The following is an 11,422-nucleotide window of genomic DNA, read 5'->3' on the forward strand; positions in this document are numbered from 1 at the left end:
GGAAGCGTACAGAGGGCGGAGCTAACGTCCAGCCAAGCTCGGGGAGAGGAGGAGGAGCGGGCGGAGAGCGGGTAGGAGGGGGGAGGAGCTAAAGTCCACCCAAATACCCGGAGGAGGCTGTCGTAGGAAGGACGGAAGTGAGTGGGGGCGGTGCTAAATGCCGTTCCTCGTGTAAGGGGAGGAAGAAGGGCAGGAGGGGGAGGAAGAAGGTAGGAGGGGGAGGGAGGGCCGGAAATGTGCTGGAGACCGCCTAGGTCCTGAGAGGAAAGGAGGGCGGGCCTGCCCCGAAGGTGCTGGTGGTGCGGCTCTGTGTCCTCCAGTTGTAGGCAGGGGAGAAGGGTCAGGCTTCAATGTCCACTCAAGTTGTGTCTAGAAAGGCAGGGTTAACTGTACCCTAGGAACGGGTGTGGGGGTAGGTTGTCAAAGAAAACCAGAGCTAGACATAAGCTAAAACGGTGGAAATAAATTTTATTCACCATAATGTAGCTACAGGGGAAGACACACTCCAGTATAGACTTGGGGTCAATTCTGAATACCAGCAGATCAAGTGGGGATTTATAACTAACAAGTTGGAGTTGGGGGTGTTAGCTGATAAATACACAGTCCGGCGGCTTTTGGCTGTACCGACCTAATAAGATTATTGCTGAAGGCAGGCCTAGGTGATCTGATACCACCTGGGGGCAGTCGTGGGGATGAAGTTTGATCAGTTTTCAAGGGTAGAGAATTCTTATTAAACTGACAGGATTCTTGCTAAAACTGGATTCTACAAGGAAGTACATGGAAGGTTGTTGGGGAGAGGGTTCAGGGGAATCTGACTAAAGTTTGGGTAAGCAAAGAATCTTTGTCAGGGAGGAGGAGTGGGATGGGTAGGATCCTCTGCGCAGTGTCCTCTTCTGGGAGCCATGGTGCCCCTGTCTAGGAAATGAAAGAAGACTTGTTTCTGCCCATGATCTGGTGTGTGCTCGTCTTCCCTGGGGGCCAAGGACTAAGTAGTCTCTTATCTTCCTCAGAGTCCAGTATCTGATGTTTTCTCATCTTGGTCAGGTCCCAGGGCCTACTGTGGTCTTGACTTCTTCAGGGTCCAGGCTTTGATGTTCTCGGGGCTCTCCTAACATTCTTGGGCCCCAGACTTGGTGGATTCTCCTCTTGGAATTTCCCAGCAGGTTTTAGCAACCCTATGCCTCCCTTTGGGGCATCCTGTCTACAGCCTGCCAAACTTGTTCCAAGCGTTGTTATTTATTTATTTGTTGGGGGGGGGGGGGGGGGAGAAAAATATCTTAAGCAGGCTCCACAATGTGTGCAGAGCCCATCACAGAGCTCGATTACACAATCCTGGGATCATGACCTGAGCTGAAATCAAGAGTTGGATGCTTAATGGACTGAGCCACTCAGGTGTGCCCAGGAGTTGTTAATTTTTATTGTTACTGTGGAGAGCATCTACCTGCCAGCTGCACATTGTTCATCATATTTGTTGCAATAAGACGGTCTTGATTTTGATTAGTATTTACTCAGAAACTGAGAAGAAGTCTTTTATACTAAGAGTATTTCCTTGGATTTTCTTGTGGCTATTGTAGAGAAAATACAATCTCCATTCTGTAAGTAATTTGGCTTCTTCCTTTTCCATATTTTGACTTAAAAAAAAATCTATGTTATAGCCCTAGGTAGTGTGACAGAGCCACATTAATTAGTCATGTTATTTTTGCTTTGTGTTGGATGTGACTGGGGATGCTTGTCATGGTTCATCATCCAGTTTGATGAAGGACCTTAACATCTTAAGGAAGCAAGTCCCCTTGGAAGTTCTGTCAATTTCTGTTTATATGGTATGGGATAAAAACATGATTTTCAGTTAAAAGGTGATTTTCAATAAATATATTATTGGAGACTTATTCATAAAAGCCACTTTAAATACAACTTTTAATGGGGCACCTGGGTGGTTCAGTCAGTTGAGCATCTGACTTCAGCTTAGGTGGTAAGCCCCACATCAAGCCCCACATGGGGCTCGCTGGCCTCAGTGCAGAACCCACTTCAGATCCTCTGTCCCCCTCTCTTGACCCCTCCCCTGCTTGTCCTCTCTCTCTCAACAATAAATAAACATTAAAAAATAAATATAACTTGGGGCGCCTGGGTGGCTCAGTTGGTTGAGCATCCAACTTTGGCTCAGGTCATGATCTCTCAGTGTGTGAGTTCGAGCCCCGTGTCAGGCTCTGTGCTGACAGCTCAGAGTCTGGAGCCTGCTTCAGATTCTGTGTCTCCCTCTCTCTCTGCCCCTTCCCTGCTCATGCTCTATCTCAAAAATAAATAAAAAAAAAACATTTAAAAAAATAAATATAACTTTTAACAATAAATTCTGTGTTCTTTTTCCCATTTAGCAAATTAAGCATGCTACTTAGTTTACTGTGATTGATCATGTTAAAGCATTTCTGAACAAATAATAACTATTACGCAAGTAAAATATAAAAAATGTCATGTATCCTGTTTTCATACAGGGCCCCAATCCCTTATTCAAAACCTTCAGGGCCAGAACTGTTTTGGAATTCACAAGTGTTTGGATCTTAACAGGATAGTAAGGTACGTATATCACATACTATGTAACATCTTGAGCAGGAGCAGAATACATGAAAAGTCACACTACGTTGGAGAAAATGTGTAAATAGCCTTGTTATTTCTGGTAAATTTGGCAGATACATAATAGAGGAAGAAACTTCATTACAAAAGCTTTTGGAATTTAGAGTTGCAGAAAAGGCATTGTGGATCATACGTAAAAATGGCTAGATTAGCAATACTTGTTTCATTCAATTGCAAAGTTAAATTTTTTTTAATGTTTATTTTTGAGAGAGAGAGAGAACGAGTGGGGGAGGGACAGAGAGAGAGGGAGACACAGAATCCGAAGAATGATCCAGGCTCCAAGCTGTCAGCACAAAGCCCAACATGGGGCTGGAACCCATGGACTGCGAGATCATGACCTGAGCCACCCAGGTGCCTCCATTCAATTGCAAAGCTTAATTTGTACTTTTCCTCTCAATATACTCCATAGAGTCAAAGACATGTTTATTGAGATACTAAATTGTTGCAATATATTAACATTCTTCCATATACTTTCTTTAATATTCCACTACTGACTTAACATAGGACTAAAAATAAGAGAGATAAAACTGTATATTGGCAAAATCACTATGGCAGCTGGTGGCACTCAATGGAGTCTTAAATGTGCCGTAAGACTGAATCATGGACCTAATTTGATCTCCACTCACCATTGTCTATTCTTCTTTCACCGAGCAGAGCATCTCAGATTGTTTCATGTGAGGGGGAACACACATTTAAAAGTCATTTCAGAAAGGAAGAAAAGCAGGGCACCTGGGTGGCTCCGTTGGTAAAGCAGCTGACTTCGACTCAAATCATGATCTAGCCGTTCACAAGTTCGGGCCTGCGTTGGGCTCTGGGCTGACAGCTTAGAGCCTAGAGCCTGCTTCAGATTGTCAATCTCTCTCTTCCCCTCCCCGACTCTCTCTTTCTCTCTTATAAATAAATAAATAAATAAACCTTAAAAAAATAAAAAAAAAGTAAGAAAAGAAAGGTCAACCTTTTTGTCTTTAAAACAGATAGGTGTGTTCAGCTGGCTCAGTGATAGAGTATGTGATTCTTGATCTCAGGGTTGAGAGTTCAAGCCCCTTTTTGGCCATGGAGCCCACTTAAAAACAAAAAACAAACAAAAAAAAACCCACCCAAACCAAAACAAAAAAACCCATGGGTCTCTAGGAGACTTCTCAGAATTCCTCAGACCTTGAGAACTTCAAGTTGGAGAAGCAGAAATAAATTAGCATTTTACCTATAAATTATTAGTAATAATTTATTAAATTATTAGTAATAACTATTTCCCAGAAAATACACCTTTGGATCTATTTATTACTGCTAAACATTTATTCTTTGCCTGTTCTCCCCAACATCAAAGATAACGTTCCCAGCTGCTTGGCTTCAGCAACATCAACCGCCTCCCCAGAAAGACATTTCACTAGATGTTTCTCTTAGAGCTATATTGTTTATTGTATAGTTGTAGTTAATGTTTTCCTCCAGTATTATGTTTGAAGCATCAAACTGATCTGAGGGGCCCTTACAAACTCCAATCTTTCTTCTTGAGTCTCTCTCCATTCTTCCTCTGTTCAACAACCATGAATGGATATATATATCCAAGATGAAAGAAGAATATCAGCTCTTAACAAGCTTAAATTAAAAATGGGGCACCTGAGTGGCTCAATCAGTTGAACATCTGACTTTGGCTCAGGTCATGATCTCACAGTTCGTGAGTTTCAGCCCCACATCAGGCTGTCTCCTGTCAGCACCGAGCCCACTTTGGATCCGCTGCCCCTGCCTCCTCTGCTCTCTCTCTCTCTCTCTCTCTCTCAAAAATAAATAAACATTAAAAGCTTATTAAAAATCCCTGGATATTTATGTTACCACAAATAAGATATGAAACAGATCTAACTGCTGTAACTATTGGAAAAGGAAATAGATGCACTTATTAACAGATAGTGTTAGCACACCTAAAAAAAAACTCAACTGGAAAATTTAAAAAATCAATGAGATTGCAATAAACCAGGCAGAGTAATAAATAAAGACACGTAAATCAACACACACATACACACAAAATCTCTATAACCCTAACAAGTATATTGAAAGGTTTCTGTCACAGTAGAATCATAAAAACATAAAATGTCTGGGATTAATTTGTTGGGAAATGCAGGCCACCTACGTGAAGATAAGTTTCTGGAAAGAGTTACAATTACATTTGCATAAATAAAAATGCTTATCATGTTGCAGGATGGGAAGGCCAATTGTTAAATCCCAAATCATCACTAGGCTCAATGCAATAGTAAACAGGATTACAGCAGGGCCTTTTGGAATACTGGCCCTCACACTTTACTCTGTATTTCCTTCTTTCTCAAAATGTAGGAGAAGGAACTGACTGTAGTTTTTCATAAGAACAATCAATATGGAATCAAATTCCTCTCAGGGAGAAATATTCCCAGAAACTATTACTTCAAAAACATTCTTTGTTTTTTTGTCAATAAATTTAGACTTCAGGGGTGCCTGGGTGGCTCAGTCAGTTAAGCGTCCAACTTCAGTTCAGGGCATGATCTCACCATTTGTGGGTTTGAGCCCCACCTCGGGCTCTGCGCTGACCACTCAGAGCCTGGAGCTGCTTCAGATTCTGTGTCTCTCTCTCTCTCTTCCCCTCCCCTGCTCACGCTCTGTGTCTCAAAAATAAATAAATATTTTAAAATTTAAAAAAAAATTAGACTTCAAAGCCATCCATAGCATACGGTTATAGCCATGGAACTTTTTTATGGTGGTGGTAGAAGACTCATTTTATGGTTCAGCAAGTTGGCACAAGTTTCTTAGGTAGAGGTGTGTGCTTCATTTCAAACACTTATGTCGCCTTCTATAAACAGGGACATGAGGGGAAGACTACCCATATCTGCATGTGTAATTTGACGAAGCTACCACCTCCCCTGGGTCCCACTCTGCATTTTTACCTCATACCCTTGGATATCTGAAATGTCTCGCTGCCTTCTCTGCAGCCCCTTGCCTGTGCCTTGGAGATTGCTGCTGAGGTGACTTGGCCCTTCCTGCTGATTGCAGTGGGTCTCTGCTCTTTGTGGGTTGTCCACCTCCAGAGGATTGGCTCTAAATCAGGTGAGCAAGGGTCAGCCTGAGCCTGCAGAATTTGGTTACCTGTGATGGCTACTTCTAGGAGTCCCTAAATAGTAGCTCAGCGTGACTAAGCAAGAGACTTGAAAGCAGAAGCTAGTTTTGGGAGCAAGAAAGGGTTGTAGTGTAAGAAGTTTGGTTTGGTTTGGTTTAGTTTGGTTTGGTGTGATTTCCCCCAAGTGACAGAATATGTCACCATTCATTATCTGATATTGCATGAAATCCAGAGGCAGAGGGCTTTCAGGGATGGTTCCTGGGCTCGACTATCACCCTTAGCCAGGTACTGTCCATCTTTTCTTAGTGTATTGCCTTGGTTATTCCTAAAGCTTGTGTCCTCATGGTCTTAAAGTGGTTGTCACGGTTCCACACATTACATGAGGCCATGCAACATTCGGCTGAAGATATTGGCCTCAGGGAGTGTATTTGTTTCCTGTACCACTGTAACAAATTACCACATGCTTTGTGACCTAAAACAACACAAATTTCTCATCTCACAGCTCTGGAGGTCAGAAGGTCAAATGGGTTAATGGGCTAAAATCAAGATGTTGGCAGAGCTGCATTCCTTCTAGAGGAGATTCTCTAGGGGAGAATCCATTTCCTTGTCCTTTCCAGCTTCTAGAGACTGCCTGCATTCCTTGGCCCATGGTCTCTTCCTCCAACACTAAAGTCAGCAGCATGCCATTTTCAAGTCTCCCTCTGACTCTGACCTCTGCTTCAATAATCACATTGCTTTCTTGGACTCTGCTTCTCCTGCCTCCTCCTAAGCAAGGATGATTGTGATGACATTGGGCCCACTACAAGTAATCCAGGATGATCTCCCCATCTCAAGATCCTTAACTTAATTACATTTGTGAAGTCCCTTTTGCCCTGTAAAATAACACATTCACAGTTTCCAGGCATTAGGATATGCGCATTTGGGGGAGCCATTACTCTTCGTAGCACAGAGAAGGGATAAAATCTTTCCCCAGAAACCCTTTTTCTCATAGACTTCCTCAAACCCCATGGGCCAGGATTGACACTTGTGTCTGTATCCTGTCTGTGAGACAAGCTGTTAAAGAGAGTGGCTGACGTTTTGGCATCTGTAGAGGGAGATGGGCTCTCGACAATGAGGAGGGTGACACAGCAATGGAGGTTGTCAAAAAAGTCTTCTTAGGTGAGGCCCCTCTGCCACATAGGCCTCTCAAGTTGAGTTATAAGGCCACATGCCAAATCTGAGAGCAGCTGATACTGGAATTTTCTGGGCTTGCTACTAGAAGCAGAGATCTAGAACTGAATGAAGTTTCAACATCCAGGGGACAGCAAGGAGATGGGGATCCTGGAAGAGGATTTGATGGTTGTGCTGGAAAGGAAAGGTGGTATTCCATGGAGTATTAGAGGAGCAGGATCTCTTCCTTGGGTCTAGGAGGGAAGCCAGCATTTCAAAAGATTCTTATAAAGGGGGAGGGAAGGGAAGGTCTTCAGAATTAACGTGTGGGACCTTCCTCTTCATCTTTTCCCTAAGAACACACCAGATACCCTTTTGGGCAGCTATGGGTGAGGTTTCCTCCTGATCCCAACTTTTAAAGGTATTTTAGTTGAAGTTTGTGAGATGTAGATGATCCATGGAGTGTGGACATTCCACCAGGTTAGGGTATGTCTTTTTTAATCCTTCCTGTATCCTGACTATGCCCCTAGAAGTGTGAAGATGCACACTACTCTTTATGATACCTTTCTTAAAGTTAATAGTAGAATGCCGTTTGTGAAATATTAGTGAGTTAGTATAAAGCTCTCTGATTTGTTTGAAGTGATGGCATTTGGATTATGCAGGGGAAAAATTTGATGACCTATTCTTCAGTTCTCCCCATGAATACTATAAAATTATGCATATATTGATCCCCATGATACTAAAAGATAAGTGATCTTTGCATTGACACCTCAAATTTGATGGTTCTCTAATTCACATAGGATGTAAGAAGATAGATATGGTATTGTTATAACCTTTACATTTTATTGTTTGTGGCAGTCATCCCTATGAGACATTTTCCATCATGCCTAGACCCTGAGTCCCATTAAATGGTGTTTCTATGGCAAATCAAGGAGATATGTAGAACACAGCTGCTTATAACTGCTTATCCATGAGTGTAGTGAACCACAAGTGCAAAGTCTTATTACATGCAGTTACCTGTTTATGGGTCAAATATACCTTGTATATTCTGCCTCCTTTGTGATTTCTGATGTCAAATAAAATGGAATTTTAACTAATAGCTTTTCCATATTGATTACATTCAATAAGTTTCTCAAATCTATATGAATTTCCCAGTGTCAAATACGGTAATAAGATGATAACCATAGTTGAAAGCCTGCCAACATTGACTCCACTCACAGTGTTCTGTAGTATGAGTCCTCTTGTGTTGAATATAGTAGGAACACCTCCTGAAGGCTCTTGCATGCTGATAACACATATAGGGGTTTTTCCCAGTATGAGTTCTCTGATGTAGCAACATGAGTACTGAGCCATGTTTATTAATTAATTTTTTAATTTTTAAAAACATTTATTTATTTTTGAGAGACAGAGAACACAAACAAGTAGGGGAGGTGCAGAGAGAGAGGGGGCAGAAGATCTAAAATGGGCTCCGTGCTGACCCCAGAGAGCCCCATGCGGGGCTCGAACCCATGAACCATGAGATCATGACCTGAGCCGAAGTCAGAAGCTCAACTGACTGAGTCACCAAGGTGCCCCATTGCTGAGTTATGCTTAAAGCCTTTCGCACAATGAGTACATCCATAGGTTTCTCTTCAGTGTTCATTCTGTGATGTCAAGTAAGGAAGGAGAAAAGCATGAAACTTTCCTTGAATAATTGCATTGTAGTGTTTCCCTTCTTTATAAATTCTTAGGTGTAGTGTGAAACAGTCCCTCTTTGAAAAATTATTTCCTGGGGCACCTGGGTGGCTCAGTTGGTAAGCATCCAACTTCAGCTCAGGTCACGATCTCATGGTTCGTGGGTTCGAGTCCTGCATCGGGCTCTGTGCTGACAGCTCAGATCCTGGAGCATGCTTCAGATTCTGTGTCTCCCTCTCTCTCTGCTCCTCCCCAACTCACACCCTGTCTCTCTCTCTCAAAAATAAATAAACATTAAAAAATTAAAAAAAAAACTAAAGAAAAATTATTTCCTGAATTCACTGCAAATATAATGTTTCTCTTAGGTATAAATTCTTTCATACTGAGTAAGGAATAATTTGTGTTTTATACATTTATATGGTTTTTATCTTCTATGAGTTCTGAAACCAATGAAAGGCAATACTTATCAGTGAAGACTCTCCCACACTCAACACATTTGTAAAGTTTGTCCCCTGAGTGGATTTTCTCAAAGTTAAAAGGGTTGAGCTCTGTTCAAACTTCTCTACATTCATTACATTTATATGATTTTTCTTAAGTATGACCTCTCTGATGTCATTGCGTAGTGGAAGAACGATTGCATTCCAATTAACTTTTCCCCCAAATTCACTCTTCTTACAGCCTCTGTCCTGAATCATTGTTTCCTGATATGTTCCACCCATCTTCCTTGGTTTTCCTGCTGCTTCCTTAAGTGGGCTTATATTCCTGGTCTTTGACAAATATGGAAGGATACAGTTCATCTCTTGTGAATCTTTCTATTTTCAGGACAGCATATGCTTCTACGAGAAATATTCTGCTTTCTGGTTCACTCTTCACTTTTGAGTCTACTTTCCCAATCTGAAAAAGATAGTTTTAAGTGCTTAGAGAAAAACTTCTGGAGATAAAATAGTGAGATTAAGTGAAGAAGCACATTGGAAGCATGTGGATTTTTTTTTCAAATCTGCCTTTCAAAGAGTGACTGACCTGTGAGAGAGAATGAGCCCAACCACTTGAGGTGGCTGATGGGAAGATAGGTCAATCTTGGCTATTGATCACTCCTTCCTCTCCTTTTCCAGAAGCTCTTTTGGACCCCAATTCTTTGAGGACCTGTCCTGAGCCCTTTTTTTGTCTCCTGCCAGTGTGAGCTCTTTCATTCTCCCGTATTCGAACGCCATTTTATAAAAATGTTTATTTATTTATTTTGAGAGAGAGGGAGAGAAAGAATCCCAAGCAGGCTCCGTACTGATGTAGAGCTCCACCTCACAAACCGTGATATCATGACCTGAGCCAGAATCAGAGAGTTGGACATTTAACTGACTGAGCCACCCAGGCGCCCCTCAAACACTATTTTTAATGTTGATAAATCATACTTCTATAGCTTCATCCCAGATTCTTTTCTGAGCATTGAACACATTCAACGGCCTGTTGGGCATCTCTATTCTACAACCATAGCCTGTCAAAATTGAATACTAATCCCACACCCACCACTTACTCTTATCCTAGCCTTTCTCTACTAATGGACAACATCACCATTCCAGTTGCTTGTGTGAGCAGCCATGGACCCCTCCACCCTCTATTTTGAATCGGTCACCAACTTTGAGTCCACCTTAAGTATACATTGAATTGCTCTCCTTTTCATTTCCATAGCCCCCTCCTACTCCGAGTCACTGCACTTGTTAGTTTAACTACTGCAGTAGAGCTCTGTCATCCCATCTTGTTTTTACTTCTGTCCCAACACTCATCCGGCAAAATCTTTCAAAAATATAAATCTGATTTTGTCATTGTTCTACCTGAACTTAATCAATGGTTGCTCTTACCTATTTATGTATTTTTCTAGAACATCCACCTCCACTATGATGACAGATACGTACAGGCAAATACCATATCTGTTTGTTTATTCTTTTAGTCCCAGCATCTGCACGGGAAAGCCAAGACTATTTATTGGCCAGTTGTTTGAGGTCATTCAGACTCCTCACCACTTCACTCTTGACCAGTATGTGGATGACTTCCAAGTCAAGATCATTAAACCCCAGCTTCTAAATTTCCAAAGTTAGTGACAGAATGTCTGAAGATCTTTCCTACACAGCATAGTATGAATTTCTAATGATATAAATCTAATTTTATCTCTCTCCAGGGTAACCTCAACCCAGGTGACTTCCCATTGCATTCAGAAGGAAGCTCAAACTCCTAATTAGTGTCCACAAGACCTGGAACGTCTGAGCCTCATTGCATCTGACTCTTGTCCTTCTGCTCTTTTCCCTCACCCATCCATTCTGGCCTCACTGCCTGCCATCAGTTTCTTGATTCCTGATTGCATCAGATTCTTCCCACTTCAGAGCCTTTGCTAGCCCTTCTCCTTTTGCTAAAATGCTCTTCCCCAAGTCATTATATACTGGCTCCTTCTCACACCTGAGAGTTCAGATTAAAGTTGACTTCATCAGAGAGGCTTTCTTGAGCTGTGTGGTGAATTCAGTAATAGTCCCCCAAAGACGTCTATGTACTAATCTGCAGAACCTGAGAACCTGTTACCTCATGTAGCCTAAGGGACTCTGCAGATATGATTAAGTTAAGGATTTTGAGATGGATAGTTTACATTGGGTCATGTGGGTGGGCCCAGTGTAATGACAAGGTCCTCAAAAGTGTAAGAGGAATGCAGGAGAGTCAAAATCAGAAGATTTTTGATGACAGAATCAGAGATTGGAGTGATTTAAGGTCATGAAGCACACAATGTGTCTTCTAGAAGCTGGACAAGGCAAGGAAATGGATTCTCCCCTAGAGTCTCCAGAAGGAATACCATTTTAGACTTCTGACTTCCAGAACTATAAGATAATAAATTTGTATTATTTTAAACCACTAGGTTTG

General features: G+C 41.8%; 1 long non-coding RNA gene across 2 annotated transcripts; it reads left to right on the forward strand.

Moving 5' to 3' along the window:
* Positions 1-126: 126 nt before the first annotated feature.
* LOC123577955 lies at positions 127-11,002 on the forward strand. 2 transcript variants are annotated; one of them, XR_006702164.1, is made up of 4 exons: positions 127-209; positions 2,487-2,568; positions 5,577-5,691; positions 10,695-11,002. It is a non-coding gene; the product is annotated as an uncharacterized LOC123577955 (long non-coding RNA). The 2 variants fall into 2 exon arrangements; XR_006702165.1 differs by lacking the exon at positions 127-209 and adding an exon at positions 218-826.
* The last annotated feature ends 420 nt before the right edge of the window (positions 11,003-11,422 follow it).

Source organism: Leopardus geoffroyi, chromosome E2 (genome assembly GCF_018350155.1).
Source record: "Leopardus geoffroyi isolate Oge1 chromosome E2, O.geoffroyi_Oge1_pat1.0, whole genome shotgun sequence".
NCBI lineage: Eukaryota > Metazoa > Chordata > Mammalia > Carnivora > Felidae > Leopardus > Leopardus geoffroyi.